This window comes from Engystomops pustulosus, chromosome 8, assembly GCF_040894005.1.
Source record: "Engystomops pustulosus chromosome 8, aEngPut4.maternal, whole genome shotgun sequence".
NCBI classification, from domain to species: domain Eukaryota; kingdom Metazoa; phylum Chordata; class Amphibia; order Anura; family Leptodactylidae; genus Engystomops; species Engystomops pustulosus.
In genome coordinates this window covers 4,523,263-4,540,171 of record NC_092418.1, presented here as the reverse complement: position 1 = coordinate 4,540,171, position 16,909 = coordinate 4,523,263, and the positions used below count along the sequence as shown (strand labels likewise).

Genomic DNA, 16,909 nt, shown 5'->3' with positions numbered 1-16,909 from the left:
CTCTCCTCTCTCTATATACAGTTATGGGATCTCCTCTCTCTATATACAGTTATGGGATCTCCTCTCTATATACAGTTATGGGATCTCCTCTCTATATATACAGTAATGGGATCTCCTCTCTCTATATACAGTTATGGGATCTCCTCTCTATATATATAGTTATGGGATCTCCTCTCTCTATATACAGTTATGGGATCTCCTCTCTCTATATACAGTTATGGGATCTCCTCTCTCTATATACAGTTATGGGATCTCCTCTCCCTATATACAGTTATGGGATCTCTCCTCTCTATATACAGTTATGGGATCTCCTCTCTCTTTATACAGTTATGGGATCTCTCCTCTCTATATATACAGTTATGGGATCTCCTCTCTCTATATACAGTTATGGGATCTCCTCTCTATATACAGTTATGGGATCTCCTCTCTATATATACAGTTATGGGATCTCCTCTCTCTATATACAGTTACGGGATCTCCTCTCTATATATACAGTTATGGGATCTCCTCTCTCTATATACAGTTATGGGATCTCCTCTCTATATACAGTTATGGGATCTCCTCTCTATATATACAGTTATGGGATCTCCTCTCTCTATGTACAGTTATGGGATCTCCTCTCTATATATACAGTTACGGGATCTCCTCTCTCTATATACAGTTATGGGATCTCCTCTCTCTATATACAGTTATGGGATCTCCTCTCTCTATATACAGTTATGGGATCTCTCCTCTCTATATATACAGTTATGGGATCTCCTCTCTATATACAGTTATGGGATCTCTCCTCTCTATATATAGTTATGGGATCTCCTCTCTATATACAGTTAAAGGATCTCCTCTCTCTATATACAGTTACGGGATCTCCTCTCTATATATACAGTTATGAGATCTCTCCTCTCTCTATATACAGTTATGGGATCTCCTCTCTATATATACAGTTATGGGATCTCCTCTCTATATACAGTTATGGGATCTCCTCTTTATATACAGTTATGGGATCTCCTCTCTATATATACAGTTATGGGATCTCCTCTCTATATACAGTTATGGGATCTCCTCTCTATATACAGTTATGGGATCTCCTCTCTCTATACAGTTATGGGATCTCCTCTCTATATACAGTTATGGGATCTCCTCTCTCTATACAGTTATGGGATCTCCTCTCTCTATACAGTTATGGGATCTCCTCTCTCTATATACAGTTATGGGATCTCTCCTCTCTATATACAGTTATGGGATCTCTCCTCTCTATATACAGTTATGGGATCTCCTCTCTATATATACAGTTATGGGATCTCCTCTCTCTATATACAGTTATGGGATCTCTCCTCTCTATATACAGTTATGGGATCTCCTCTCTCTTTATACAGTTATGGGATCTCTCCTCTCTATATATACAGTTATGGGATCTCCTCTCTCTATATACAGTTATGGGATCTCCTCTCTATATACAGTTATGGGATCTCCTCTCTATATATACAGTTATGGGATCTCCTCTCTCTATATACAGTTACGGGATCTCCTCTCTATATATACAGTTATGGGATCTCCTCTCTCTATATACAGTTATGGGATCTCCTCTCTATATACAGTTATGGGATCTCCTCTCTATATATACAGTTATGGGATCTCCTCTCTCTATATACAGTTATGGGATCTCCTCTCTATATATACAGTTACGGGATCTCCTCTCTCTATATACAGTTATGGGATCTCGTCTCTCTATATACAGTTATGGGATCTCCTCTCTCTATGTACAGTTATGGGATCTCTCCTCTCTATATATACAGTTATGGGATCTCCTCTCTATATACAGTTATGGGATCTCTCCTCTCTATATATAGTTATGGGATCTCCTCTCTATATACAGTTAAAGGATCTCCTCTCTCTATATACAGTTACGGGATCTCCTCTCTATATATACAGTTATGAGATCTCTCCTCTCTCTATATACAGTTATGGGATCTCCTCTCTATATATACAGTTATGGGATCTCCTTTCTATATACAGTTATGGGATCTCCTCTTTATATACAGTTATGGGATCTCCTCTCTCTATATACAGTTATGGGATCTCCTCTCTATATACAGTTATGGGATCTCCTCTCTATATACAGTTATGGGATCTCCTCTCTATATACAGTTATGGGATCTCCTCTCTCTATACAGTTATGGAATCTCCTCTCTATATACAGTTATGGGATCTCCTCTCTCTATACAGTTATGGGATCTCCTCTCTATATACAGTTATGGGATCTCCTCTCTCTATATACAGTTATGGGATCTCTCCTCTCTATATACAGTTATGGGATCTCTCCTCTCTATATACAGTTATGGGATCTCCTCTCCCTATATACAGTTATGGGATCTCTCCTCTCTATATACAGTTATGGGATCTCTCCTCTCTATATACAGTTATGGGATCTCCTCTCTATATACAGTTATGGGATCTCCTCTCTATATATACAGTTATGGGATCTCCTCTCTCTATATACAGTTATGGGATCTCCTCTCTATATATACAGTTATGGGATCTCCTCTCTCTATATACAGTTATGGGATCTCCTCTCTCTATACAGTTATAGGATCTCCTCTCTATATATACAGTTATGGGATCTCCTCTCTCTATATACAGTTATGGGATCTCTCCTCTCTATATACAGTTATGGGATCTCCTCTCTATATACAGTTATGGGTTCTCCTCTCTATATACAGTTATGGGATCTCCTCTCTATATATACAGTTATGAGATCTCCTCTCTATATACAGTTATGAGATCTCCTCTCTATATACAGTAATGGGATCTCCTCTATATATTTACAGTTATGGGATCTCCTCTCTATATATACAGTTATGGGATCTCCTCTCTATATACAGTTATGGGATCTGCTCTCTCTATATACAGTTATGGGATCTCTACTCTCTCTATATACAGTTATGGGATCTCCTCTCTATATATACAGTTATGGGATCTCCTCTCTATATATACAGTTATGGGGTCTCCTCTCTCTATATACAGTTATGGGATCTCCTCTCTCTATATACAGTTATGGGATCTCCTCTCTATATACAGTTATGGGATCTCCTCTCTATATACAGTTATGGGATCTCCTCTCTATATATACAGTTATGGGATCTCTCCTCTCTATATACAGTTATGGGATCTCCTCTCTCTATATACAGTTACGGGATCTCCTCTCTATATATACAGTTATGGGATCTCCTCTCTCTATATAGAGTTATGGGATCTCCTCTCTATATACAGTTATGGGATCTCCTCTCTATATATACAGTTATGGGATCTCCTCTCTCTATATACAGTTATGGGATCTCCTCTCTATATATACAGTTATGGGATCTCCTCTCTCTATATACAGTTATGGGATCTCCTCTCTCTATATACAGTTATGGGATCTCCTCTCTATATATACAGTTATGGGATCTCCTCTCTCTATATACAGTTATGGGATCTCCTCTCTCTATATACAGTTATGGGATCTCTCCTCTCTATATACAGTTATGGGATCTCTCCTCTCTATATACAGTTATGGGATCTCCTCTCTCTATATACAGTTATGGGATCTCTCCTCTCTATATACAGTTATGGGATCTCCTCTCTATATATAGTTATGGGATCTCCTCTTTATATACAGTTAAAGGATCTCCTCTCTCTATATACAGTTACGGGATCTCCTCTCTATATATACAGTTATGGGATCTCTCCTCTCTCTATATACAGTTATGGGATCTCCTCTCTCTATATACAGTTATGGGATCTCCTCTCTATATACAGTTATGGGATCTCCTCTCTATATACAGTTATGGGATCTCCTCTATATATATACAGTTATGGGATCTCCTCTCTCTATATACAGTTATGGGATCTCTCCTCTCTATATACAGTTATGCAATCTCCTCTCTCTAGATACAGTTATGGGATCTCTCCTCTCTCTAGATACAGTTATGGGATCTCTCCTCTCTCTATATACAGTTATGGGATCTCCTCTCTATATACAGTTATAGGATCTCCTCTCTATATATACAGTTATGGGATCTCCTCTCTCTATATACAGTTATGGGATCTCCTCTCTATATACAGTTATGGGATCTCCTCTCTCTATACAGTTATGGGATCTCCTCTCTATATACAGTTATGGGATCTCCTCTCTCTATACAGTTATGGGATCTCCTCTCTGTATACAGTTATGGGATCTCCTCTCTCTATATACAGTTATGGGATCTCTCCTCTCTATATACAGTTATGGGATCTCTCCTCTCTATATACAGTTATGGGATCTCCTCTCTATATATACAGTTATGGGATCTCCTCTCCCTATATACAGTTATGGGATCTCTCCTCTCTATATACAGTTATGGGATCTCCTCTCTCTTTATACAGTTATGGGATCTCTCCTCTCTATATATACAGTTATGGGATCTCCTCTCTCTATATACAGTTATGGGATCTCCTCTCTATATACAGTTATGGGATCTCCTCTCTATATATACAGTTATGGGATCTCCTCTCTCTATATACAGTTACGGGATCTCCTCTCTATATATACAGTTATGGGATCTCCTCTCTCTATATACAGTTATGGGATCTCCTCTCTATATACAGTTATGGGATCTCCTCTCTATATATACAGTTATGGGATCTCCTCTCTCTATATACAGTTATGGGATCTCCTCTCTATATATACAGTTACGGGATCTCCTCTCTCTATATACAGTTATGGGATCTAGTCTCTCTATATACAGTTATGGGATCTCCTCTCTCTATGTACAGTTATGGGATCTCTCCTCTCTATATATACAGTTATGGGATCTCCTCTCTATATACAGTTATGGGATCTCTCCTCTCTATATATAGTTATGGGATCTCCTCTCTATATACAGTTAAAGGATCTCCTCTCTCTATATACAGTTACGGGATCTCCTCTCTATATATACAGTTATGAGATCTCTCCTCTCTCTATATACAGTTATGGGATCTCCTCTCTATATATACAGTTATGGGATCTCCTTTCTATATACAGTTATGGGATCTCCTCTTTATATACAGTTATGGGATCTCCTCTCTCTATATACAGTTATGGGATCTCCTCTCTATATACAGTTATGGGATCTCCTCTCTATATACAGTTATGGGATCTCCTCTCTATATACAGTTATGGGATCTCCTCTCTCTATACAGTTATGGAATCTCCTCTCTATATACAGTTATGGGATCTCCTCTCTCTATACAGTTATGGGATCTCCTCTCTATATACAGTTATGGGATCTCCTCTCTCTATATACAGTTATGGGATCTCTCCTCTCTATATACAGTTATGGGATCTCTCCTCTCTATATACAGTTATGGGATCTCCTCTCCCTATATACAGTTATGGGATCTCTCCTCTCTATATACAGTTATGGGATCTCTCCTCTCTATATACAGTTATGGGATCTCCTCTCTATATACAGTTATGGGATCTCCTCTCTATATATACAGTTATGGGATCTCCTCTCTCTATATACAGTTATGGGATCTCCTCTCTATATATACAGTTATGGGATCTCCTCTCTCTATATACAGTTATGGGATCTCCTCTCTCTATACAGTTATAGGATCTCCTCTCTATATATACAGTTATGGGATCTCCTCTCTCTATATACAGTTATGGGATCTCTCCTCTCTATATACAGTTATGGGATCTCCTCTCTATATACAGTTATGGGATCTCCTCTCTATATACAGTTATGGGATCTCCTCTCTATATATACAGTTATGAGATCTCCTCTCTATATACAGTTATGAGATCTCCTCTCTATATACAGTAATGGGATCTCCTCTATATATTTACAGTTATGGGATCTCCTCTCTATATATACAGTTATGGGATCTCCTCTCTATATACAGTTATGGGATCTGCTCTCTCTATATACAGTTATGGGATCTCTACTCTCTCTATATACAGTTATGGGATCTCCTCTCTATATATACAGTTATGGGATCTCCTCTCTATATATACAGTTATGGGGTCTCCTCTCTCTATATACAGTTATGGGATCTCCTCTCTCTATATACAGTTATGGGATCTCCTCTCTATATACAGTTATGGGATCTCCTCTCTATATACAGTTATGGGATCTCTCCTCTCTATATACAGTTATGGGATCTCCTCTCTCTATATACAGTTACGGGATCTCCTCTCTATATATACAGTTATGGGATCTCCTCTCTCTATATAGAGTTATGGGATCTCCTCTCTATATACAGTTATGGGATCTCCTCTCTATATATACAGTTATGGGATCTCCTCTCTCTATATACAGTTATGGGATCTCCTCTCTATATATACAGTTATGGGATCTCCTCTCTCTATATACAGTTATGGGATCTCCTCTCTCTATATACAGTTATGGGATCTCCTCTCTATATATACAGTTATGGGATCTCCTCTCTCTATATACAGTTATGGGATCTCCTCTCTCTATATACAGTTATGGGATCTCTCCTCTCTATATACAGTTATGGGATCTCCTCTCTCTATATACAGTTATGGGATCTCTCCTCTCTATATACAGTTATGGGATCTCCTCTCTATATATAGTTATGGGATCTCCTCTCTATATACAGTTATGGGATCTCCTCTCTATATACAGTTATGGGATCTCCTCTCTATATACAGTTATGGGATCTCCTCTCTATATATACAGTTATGGGATCTCTCCTCTCTATATACAGTTATGGGATCTCCTCTCTCTATATACAGTTACGGGATCTCTCCTCTCTATATACAGTTATGGGATCTCCTCTCTCTATATACAGTTATGGGATCTCCTCTCTCTATATACAGTTATGTGATCTCCTTTCTATATACAGTTATGGGATCTCCTCTCTCTATATACAGTTATGGGATCTACTCTCTCTGTATACAGTTATGGGATCTCCTCTCTCTATATACAGTTATGGGATCTCCTTTCTCTATATACAGTTATGGGATCTCCTCTCTCTATATACAGTTATGGAATCTCATCTCTATATATACAGTTATGGGATCTCCTCTCTAGATACAGTTATGGGATCTCTCCTCTCTCTATATACAGTTATGGGATCTCTCCTCTCTCTATATACAGTTATGGGATCTCTCCTCTCTATATACAGTTATGGGATCTCTCCTCTCTATATACAGTTATGGGATCTCTCCTCTCTATATACAGTTATGGAATCTCCTCTCTCTAGATACAGTTATGGGATCTCTCCTCTCTCTATATACAGTTATGGGATCTCTCCTCTCTCTATATACAGTTATGGGATCTCTCCTCTCTATATATACAGTTATGGGATCTCCTCTCTCTATATACAGTTATGGGATCTCCTCTCTCTATATACAGTTATGGGATCTCTCCTCTCTCTATATACAGTTATGGGATCTCCTCTCTCTATATACAGTTATGGGATCTCCTCTCTCTATATACAGTTATGGGATCTCCTCACTCTCTATATACAGTTATGGGATCTCTCCTCTCTATATACAGTTATGGGATCTCCTCTCTCTATATACAGTTAAGGGATCTCTCCTCTCTATATATACAGTTATGGGATCTCCTCTCTATATACAGTTATGGGATCTCCTCTCTCTATATACAGTTATGGGATCTCTCCTCTCTATATAGAGTTATGGGATCTCCTCTCTCTATATACAGTTATGGGATCTCTCCTCTCTATATATACAGTTATGGGATCTCCTCTCTATATACAGTTATAGGATCTCCTCTCTATATATACAGTTATAGGATCTCCTCTCTATATACAGTTATGGGATCTCTCCTCTCTATATATAGTTATGGGATCTCCTCTCTATATACAGTTAAAGGATCTCCTCTCTCTATATACAGTTACGGGATCTCCTCTCTATATATACAGTTATGGGATCTCTCCTCTCTCTATATACTGTTATGGGATCTCCTCTCTCTATATACAGTTATAGGATCTCCTCTCTATATACAGTTATAGGATCTCCTCTCTATATATACAGTTATGGAATCTCCTCTCTCTATATACAGTTATGGGATCTCCTCTCTATATACAGTTATGGGATCTCTCCTCTCTATATACAGTTATGGGATCTCCTCTATATATATACAGTAATGGGATCTCCTATCTCTATTTACAGTTATGGGATCTCCTCTCTCTATATACAGTTATGGGATCTCCTCTCTATATATATACAGTAATGGGATCTCCTATCTCTATATACAGTTATGGGATCTCTCCTCTCTATATACAGTTATGGGATCTCCTCTCTATATACAGTTATGGGATCTCCTCTCTCTATATACAGTTATGGGATCTCCTCTCTCTCTATATACAGTTATGGGATCTCCTCTCTATATATACAGTTATGGGATCTCCTCTCTATATATACAATTATGGGATCTCTCCTCTGTATATACAGTTATGGCATCTGCTCTCTCTATATACAGTTATGGGATCTCTCCTCTCTCTATATACAGTTATGGGATCTCCTCTCTCTATATACAGTTATGGGATCTCCTCTCTCTATATACAGTTATGGGATCTCTCCTCTCTCTATATACAGTTATGGGATCTCTCCTCTCTATATATACAGTTATGGGATCTCCTCTCTATATACAGTTATGGGATCTCTCCTCTCTATATATAGTTATGGGATCTCCTCTCCATATACAGTTAAAGGATCTCCTCTCTCTATATACAGTTATGGGATCTCTCCTCTCTCTATATACAGTTATGGGATCTCTCCTCTCTATATACAGTTATGGAATCTCCTCTCTCTAGATACAGTTATGGGATCTCTCCTCTCTCTATATACAGTTATGGGATCTCTCCTCTCTCTATATACAGTTATGGGATCTCCTCTCTCTATATACAGTTATGGGATCTCCTCTCTATATACAGTTATGGGATCTCCTCTCTATATATACAGTAATGGGATCTCCTCTCTCTATATACAGTTATGGGATCTCCTCTCTATATATATAGTTATGGGATCTCCTCTCTCTATATACAGTTATGGGATCTCCTCTCTCTATATACAGTTATGGGATCTCCTCTCCCTATATACAGTTATGGGATCTCTCCTCTCTATATACAGTTATGGGATCTCCTCTCTCTTTATACAGTTATGGGATCTCTCCTCTCTATATATACAGTTATGGGATCTCCTCTCTCTATATACAGTTATGGGATCTCCTCTCTATATACAGTTATGTGATCTCCTCTCTATATATACAGTTATGGGATCTCCTCTCTCTTTATACAGTTACGGGATCTCCTCTCTATATATACAGTTATGGGATCTCCTCTCTCTATATACAGTTATGGGATCTCCTCTCTATATACAGTTATGGGATCTCCTCTCTATATATACAGTTATGGGATCTCCTCTCTCTATATACAGTTATGGGATCTCCTCTCTATATATACAGTTACGGGATCTCCTCTCTCTATATACAGTTATGGGATCTCCTCTCTCTATATACAGTTATGGGATCTCCTCTCTCTATATACAGTTATGGGATCTCTCCTCTCTATATATACAGTTATGGGATCTCCTCTCTATATACAGTTATGGGATCTCTCCTCTCTATATGTAGTTATGGGATCTCCTCTCCATATACAGTTAAAGGATCTCCTCTCTCTATATACAGTTACGGGATCTCCTCTCTATATATACAGTTATGAGATCTCTCCTCTCTCTAAATACAGTTATGGGATCTCCTCTCTATATGTACAGTTATGGGATCTCCTCTCTATATACAGTTATGGGATCTCCTCTTTATATACAGTTATGGGATCTCCTCTCTCTATATACAGTTATGGGATCTCCTCTCTATATACAGTTATGGGATCTCCTCTCTATATACAGTTATGGGATCTCCTCTCTCTATATACAGTTATGGGATCTCCTCTCTATATACAGTTATGGGATCTCCTCTCTATATACAGTTATGGGATCTCCTCTCTCTATATACAGTTATGGGATCTCCTCTCTATATACAGTTATGGGATCTCCTCTCTCTATATACAGTTATGGGATCTCCACTCTATATACAGTTATGGGATCTCCTCTCTATATATAGTTATGGGATCTCCTCTCTATATACAGTTATGGGATCTCCTCTCTATATACAGTTATGGGATCTCCTCTCTATATACAGTTATGGGATCTCCTCTCTCTATATACAGTTATGGGATCTCCTCTCTATATACAGTTATGGGATCTCCTCTCTCTATATACAGTTATGGGATCTCCACTCAATATACAGTTATGGGATCTCCTCTCTATATACAGTTATGGGATCTCCTCTCTCTATATACAGTTATGGGATCTCCTCTCTATGTACAGTTATGGGATCTCCTCTCTCTATATACAGTTATGGGATCTCCTCTCTATATATACAGTTATGGGATCTCCTCTCTATATACAGTTATGGGATCTCCTCTCTCTATATACAGTTATGGGATCTCTCCTCTCTATATACAGTTATGGGATCTCCTCTCTATATACAGTTATGGGATCTCCTCTCTATATACAGTTATGGGATCTCCTCTCTATATATAGTTATGGGATTTCCTCTCTATATATAGTTATGGGATCTCTTCTCTATATACAGTTATGGGATCTCCTCTCTATATATAGTTATGGGTTCTCTTCTCTATATACAGTTATGGGATCTCCTCTCTATATATAGTTATGGGATCTCCTCTCTATATATAGTTATGGGATTTCCTCTCTATATATAGTTATGGGATCTCTTCTCTATATACAGTTATGGGATCTCCTCTCTACATACAGTTATGGGATCTCCTCTCTATATATAGTTTTGGGATCTCCTCTCTCTATATACAATTATGGGATCTCTCCTCTCTTTATATACAGTTATGGGATCTCTTCTCTATATACAGTTATGGGATCTCCTCTCTATATACAGTTATGGGATCTCCTCTCTATATACAGTTATGGGATCTCCTCTCTCTATATACAGTTATGGGATCTCCTCACTCTCTATATACAGTTATGGGATCTCTCCTCTCTATATACAGTTATGGGATCTCCTCTCTCTATATACAGTTAAGGGATCTCTCCTCTCTATATATACAGTTATGGGATCTCCTCTCTATATACAGTTATGGGATCTCCTCTCTCTATATACAGTTATGGGATCTCTCCTCTCTATATACAGTTATGGGATCTCCTCTCTCTATATACAGTTATGGGATCTCTCCTCTCTATATATACAGTTATGGGATCTCCTCTCTATATACAGTTATAGGATCTCCTCTCTATATATACAGTTATAGGATCTCCTCTCTATATACAGTTATGGGATCTCTCCTCTCTATATATAGTTATGGGATCTCCTCTCTATATACAGTTAAAGGATCTCCTCTCTCTATATACAGTTACGGGATCTCCTCTCTATATATACAGTTATGGGATCTCTCCTCTCTCTATATACTGTTATGGGATCTCCTCTCTCTATATACAGTTATAGGATCTCCTCTCTATATACAGTTATAGGATCTCCTCTCTATATACAGTTATGGGATCTCTCCTCTCTATATATAGTTATGGGATCTCCTCTCTATATACAGTTAAAGGATCTCCTCTCTCTATATACAGTTACGGGATCTCCTCTCTATATATACAGTTATGGGATCTCTCCTCTCTCTATATACTGTTATGGGATCTCCTCTCTATATATACAGTTATGGGATCTCCTCTCTATATATACAATTATGGGATCTCTCCTCTGTATATACAGTTATGGCATCTGCTCTCTCTATATACAGTTATGGGATCTCTCCTCTCTCTATATACAGTTATGGGATCTCCTCTCTCTATATACAGTTATGGGATCTCCTCTCTCTATATACAGTTATGGGATCTCTCCTCTCTCTATATACAGTTATGGGATCTCTCCTCTCTATATATACAGTTATGGGATCTCCTCTCTATATACAGTTATGGGATCTCTCCTCTCTATATATAGTTATGGGATCTCCTCTCCATATACAGTTAAAGGATCTCCTCTCTCTATATACAGTTATGGGATCTCTCCTCTCTCTATATACAGTTATGGGATCTCTCCTCTCTATATACAGTTATGGAATCTCCTCTCTCTAGATACAGTTATGGGATCTCTCCTCTCTCTATATACAGTTATGGGATCTCTCCTCTCTCTATATACAGTTATGGGATCTCCTCTCTCTATATACAGTTATGGGATCTCCTCTCTATATACAGTTATGGGATCTCCTCTCTATATATACAGTAATGGGATCTCCTCTCTCTATATACAGTTATGGGATCTCCTCTCTATATATATAGTTATGGGATCTCCTCTCTCTCTATACAGTTATGGGATCTCCTCTCTCTATATACAGTTATGGGATCTCCTCTCTCTATATACAGTTATGGGATCTCCTCTCCCTATATACAGTTATGTGATCTCTCCTCTCTATATACAGTTATGGGATCTCCTCTCTCTTTATACAGTTATGGGATCTCTCCTCTCTATATATACAGTTATGGGATCTCCTCTCTCTATATACAGTTATGGGATCTCCTCTCTATATACAGTTATGTGATCTCCTCTCTATATATACAGTTATGGGATCTCCTCTCTCTATATACAGTTACGGGATCTCCTCTCTATATATACAGTTATGGGATCTCCTCTCTCTATATACAGTTATGGGATCTCCTCTCTATATACAGTTATGGGATCTCCTCTCTATATATACAGTTATGGGATCTCCTCTCTCTATATACAGTTATGGGATCTCCTCTCTATATATACAGTTACGGGATCTCCTCTCTCTATATACAGTTATGGGATCTCCTCTCTCTATATACAGTTATGGGATCTCCTCTCTCTATATACAGTTATGGGATCTCTCCTCTCTATATATACAGTTATGGGATCTCCTCTCTATATACAGTTATGGGATCTCTCCTCTCTATATGTAGTTATGGGATCTCCTCTCCATATACAGTTAAAGGATCTCCTCTCTCTATATACAGTTACGGGATCTCCTCTCTATATATACAGTTATGAGATCTCTCCTCTCTCTAAATACAGTTATGGGATCTCCTCTCTATATGTACAGTTATGGGATCTCCTCTCTATATACAGTTATGGGATCTCCTCTTTATATACAGTTATGGGATCTCCTCTCTCTATATACAGTTATGGGATCTCCTCTCTATATACAGTTATGGGATCTCCTCTCTATATACAGTTATGGGATCTCCTCTCTCTATATACAGTTATGGGATCTCCTCTCTATATACAGTTATGGGATCTCCTCTCTATATACAGTTATGGGATCTTCTCTCTCTATATACAGTTATGGGATCTCCTCTCTATATACAGTTATGGGATCTCCTCTCTCTATATACAGTTATGGGATCTCCACTCTATATACAGTTATGGGATCTCCTCTCTATATATAGTTATGGGATCTCCTCTCTATATACAGTTATGGGATCTCCTCTCTATATACAGTTATGGGATCTCATCTCTATATACAGTTATGGGATCTCCTCTCTCTATATACAGTTATGGGATCTCCTCTCTATATACAGTTATGGGATCTCCTCTCTCTATATACAGTTATGGGATCTCCACTCTATATACAGTTATGGGATCTCCTCTCTATATACAGTTATGGGATCTCCTCTCTCTATATACAGTTATGGGATCTCCTCTCTATGTACAGTTATGGGATCTCCTCTCTCTATATACAGTTATGGGATCTCCTCTCTATATATACAGTTATGGGATCTCCTCTCTATATACAGTTATGGGATCTCCTCTCTCTATATACAGTTATGGGATCTCTCCTCTCTATATACAGTTATGGGATCTCCTCTCTATATACAGTTATGGGATCTCCTCTCTATATACAGTTATGGGATCTCCTCTCTATATATAGTTATGGGATTTCCTCTCTATATATAGTTATGGGATCTCTTCTCTATATACAGTTATGGGATCTCCTCTCTATATATAGTTATGGGTTCTCTTCTCTATATACAGTTATGGGATCTCCTCTCTATATATAGTTATGGGATCTCCTCTCTATATATAGTTATGGGATTTCCTCTCTATATATAGTTATGGGATCTCTTCTCTATATACAGTTATGGGATCTCCTCTCTACATACAGTTATGGGATCTCCTCTCTATATATAGTTTTGGGATCTCCTCTCTCTATATACAATTATGGGATCTCTCCTCTCTTTATATACAGTTATGGGATCTCTTCTCTATATACAGTTATGGGATCTCCTCTCTATATACAGTTATGGGATCTCCTCTCTATATATAGTTTTGGGATCTCCTCTCTATATATAGTTATGGGATCTCCACTCTATATACAGTTATGAGATCTCCTCTCTATATACAGTTATGGGATCTCCTCTCTATATATAGTTATGGGATCTCCTCTCTATATATAGTTATGGGATCTCCACTCTATATACAGTTATGGGATCTCCTCTCTATATACAGTTATGGGATCTCCTCTCTCTATATACAGTTATGGGATCTCCTCTCTATGTACAGTTATGGGATCTCCTCTCTCTATATACAGTTATGGGATCTCCTCTCTATATATACAGTTATGGGATCTCCTCTCTATATACAGTTATGGGATCTCCTCTCTCTATACACAGTTATGGGATCTCTCCTCTCTATATACAGTTATGGGATCTCCTCTCTATATACAGTTATGGGATCTCCTCTCTATATACAGTTATGGGATCTCCTCTCTATATATAGTTATGGGATTTCTTCTCTATATATAGTTATGGGATCTCTTCTCTATATACAGTTATGGGATCTCCTCTCTATATATAGTTATGGGTTCTCTTCTCTATATACAGTTATGGGATCTCCTCTCTATATATAGTTATGGGATCTCCTCTCTATATATAGTTATGGGATTTCCTCTCTATATATAGTTATGGGATCTCTTCTCTATATACAGTTATGGGATCTCCTCTCTACATACAGTTATGGGATCTCCTCTCTATATATAGTTTTGGGATCTCCTCTCTCTATATACAATTATGGGATCTCTCCTCTCTTTATATACAGTTATGGGATCTCCTCTCTATATACAGTTATGGGATCTCCTCTCTATATACAGTTATGGGATCTCCTCTCTATATATAGTTTTGGGATCTCCTCTCTATATATAGTTATGGGATCTCCACTCTATATACAGTTATGAGATCTCCTCTCTATATACAGTTATGGGATCTCCTCTCTATATATAGTTATGGGATCTCCTCTCTATATATAGTTATGGGATCTCCTCTCTATATACAGTTATGGGATCTCCTCTCTATATATAGTTATGGGATCTCCTCTCTCTATATACAGTTATGGGATCTCCTCTCTATGTACAGTTATGGGATCTCCTCTCTATAAATACAGTTATGGGATCTCCTCTCTATATACAGTTATGGGGTCTCCTCTCTCTATATACAGTTATGGGATCTCCTCTATATACAGTTATGGGATCTCCTCTCTATATACAGTTATGGGATCTCCTCTCTATATACAGTTATGGGATCTCCTCTCTATATACAGTTATGGGATCTCTCCTCTCTCTATATACAGTTATGGGATCTCTCCTCTCTCTATATACAGTTATGGGATCTCTCCTCCCTATATACAGTTATGGGATCTCTCCACTCTCTAAATACAGTTATGGGATCTCCTCTCTCTATATACAGTTATGGGATCTCTCCTCTCTATATACAGTTATGGGATCTCTCCTCTCTCTATATACAGTTATGGGATCTCTCCTCTCTCTATATATAGTTATGGGATCTCTCCTCTCTATATACAGTTACGGGATCTCCTCTCTATATATACAGTTATGGGATCTCTCCTCTCTCTATATACAGTTATGGGATCTCCTCTCTCTATATACAGTTATGGGATCTCCACTCTATATACAGTTATGGGATCTCCTCTCTATATACAGTTAAGGGATCTCCTCTCTCTATATACAATTATGGGATCTCTCCTCTCTCTATATACAGTTATGGGATCTCCTCTCTATATACAATTATGGGATCTCCTCTCTATATACAGTTATGGGATCTCCTCTCTATATACAGTTATGGGATCTCCTCTCTATATATAGTTATGGGATCTCCTCTCTATATATAGTTATGGGATCTCTTCTCTATATACAGTTATGGGATCTTCTCTCTATATATAGTTATGGGATCTCCTCTCTCTATATACAATTATGGGATCTCTCCTCTCTCTATATACAGTTATGGGATCTCCTCTCTATATACAGTTATGGGATCTCCTCTTTATATACAGTTATGGGATCTCCTCTCTATATATAGTTTTGGGATCTCCTCTCTATATACAGTTATGGGATCTCCTCTCTATATATACAGTTATGTGATCTCTCCCCTCTCTATATACATTATGGGATCTCCTCTCTCTATATACAGTTATGGGATCTCCTCTCTATATATAGTTATGGAATCTCCACTATATACAGTTATGGGATCTCCTCTCTATATATACAGTTATGGGATCTCCTCTCTATATACAGTTATGGGATCTCCTCTCTATATACAGTTATGAGATCTCTCCTCTCTATATACAGTTATGGGATCTCTCCTCTCTCTATATACAGTTATTGGATTTCACCTCTCTATATACAGTTATGGGATCTCCTCTCTCTATATACAGTTATGGGATCTCTCCTCTCTATATACAGTTATGGGATCTCCTCTCTCTATATACAGTTATGGGATCTCTCCTCTCTATATATACAGTTATGGGATCTCCTCTCTATATACAGTTATAGGATCTCCTCTCTATATATA

At 37.9% G+C, this 16,909-nt stretch overlaps 1 protein-coding gene across 1 annotated transcript in view; it reads right to left on the bottom strand.

Moving 5' to 3' along the window:
- The window catches only part of LOC140076260 (uncharacterized), a 176,152-nt gene that overhangs the window by 128,355 nt on the left and 30,888 nt on the right, over nucleotides 1–16,909 (bottom strand). The gene's annotated exons all lie outside the window — the stretch shown is intronic.